The sequence below is a fragment of the Cyprinus carpio genome, unplaced genomic scaffold, assembly GCF_018340385.1.
Source record: "Cyprinus carpio isolate SPL01 unplaced genomic scaffold, ASM1834038v1 S000003794, whole genome shotgun sequence".
NCBI lineage: Eukaryota > Metazoa > Chordata > Actinopteri > Cypriniformes > Cyprinidae > Cyprinus > Cyprinus carpio.
The window spans coordinates 1-1737 of NW_024876480.1; the positions used below are offsets into that span (position 1 = coordinate 1).

Consider the following 1737-nt stretch of genomic DNA (forward strand, 5'->3'; position numbering starts at 1 on the left):
CCATCATTGTTTTAATTTAACCACTTGTGGCTACACTAGGCCCAAACAATGCCCATCATTGCACCCAATTCCTCCTGGTGGACTGATTAGAGGAAATGTGGCCAGACATTACTACATGATGTAAATTTAGTAATGACGCATGTAACTTACAATATTTCAAATGTTCTCTGCTGCCACAGAACACCGTAATGATGCGATGATGAAACCTGGCGCATGGCTAAGCAGTCACAATGGATCTGCTGATTTAATCTCTCTGGATTACAAAGGCAGACTTGGCGGTCCAAATCGCGACTCAGTACTGATCAAAAACGAGACCTACTTTCAGGCGGGAATATATAGCAGGCTTTCCATTTCCACTCAACCAATTCAGCAACTACAATACATACAAAAATAAAACCAACAATCCTTGTGCCCTCTACATGGTTGGTAGACCAGATGGCCACTGGGCCCCAAATATCCTACCAATAGCAAATGAAAACATCATAAAAGCTGTACATCCGGCTTATGGCTACTTTGAGATCATCAGCCATACATTATCTAATCAGACCTGCATTCATCGAACGCGTACGAATACCTGGCAGATCATATGCTCAAGATTTTATTTTCTACTGCAAGGCAAGAAATCCTAGATCTCGCCTTCACAAAAACACCTAGATATGTTTTAAGTGACTTGATTGAAATTCTAGATCTACATAGGTGGCTTCTCTCATCAGAAAAAAATGAAAAAATGTGAAATATCTCTAAATTACATATCAACTATTAGGATGTACACTGGAAATGAAATGTAATGGATGCCTTTGGATTTTTGTCACTTTTCCCCTTAATACACCCAGACCAAGTTTATCCAAATTCTACCACTATTCGATCAATTCACATGGTGAAGTGGAAAGACCGGGGCAATTGGAAAATGGACCACCTTACAGGATACATGACCTGGGGTTGGCATTGAGACCTTGTTTCACTAGCTCTCCATCGTGTTGTCATGAGACCTTATAACTATGTTGTTCGCATATGTAACACGTTACAGCATGTTTTCCTCCAATGACAGCAAACTCTTGTAAATGTTCAACCATTGCATGGTCACTCTGATGCTATTCAGGTATCTCACACACAGTGGTGTGTCGTCAGTGAGATGAATTCTTCTTTCACATATGGGAGAGGACTGACTTGTCCTCGCTAACCACTCGCTTTTGTTTAGAAGCAACTGAGGACTTCTCATGTGGGCCAGATTAACATCCTTGAAGGATGCCACTGGATGCAGAAATTTCCCATGGTGGATGACACCTTCTATGAACAAGGAACACAGGCCCTAGTTGACACGATGGACTTGGTGCAAAGAATCATCACACAGACTGAATATCATCTCTCACGCAAGCGCAGGTAGAGGCTTAACCTGGCTCAAAAGACTGCAAACATCCTGTCCAGCTTCCCCTTTCTACCCGCTCAGCCCTGGAGTGCTTACACGCGCAGGGGACTGGATACTTCGGGGTGTGCCACGGGCAGTGCCCCTCATCTTCACTTTCACACTGTTTCAATGCTGTTATTTCAGATATCTCATCAGAGCTCTAAAGACATCAACCAACATGGCTATGGTCCCCAGCTCCATTACAGGTACCAGCACTACAGAAAGTCTGATAGAAAGCATCCAGCCAAAGTCCAACAGTTGTGTCCCCCGCAAGAGGAATCTCTGAATAGACTCCACGCCAAAGGGAGATTTAACTGTAAGGTTATTGATGC

The 1737-nt window shown here is 43.2% G+C and overlaps 1 pseudogene; it reads left to right on the forward strand.

The window, feature by feature from the left end:
• The first annotated feature begins 370 nt into the window (after positions 1–370).
• LOC122143399 lies at positions 371–1635 on the forward strand (annotated as a pseudogene).
• The last annotated feature ends 102 nt before the right edge of the window (positions 1636–1737 follow it).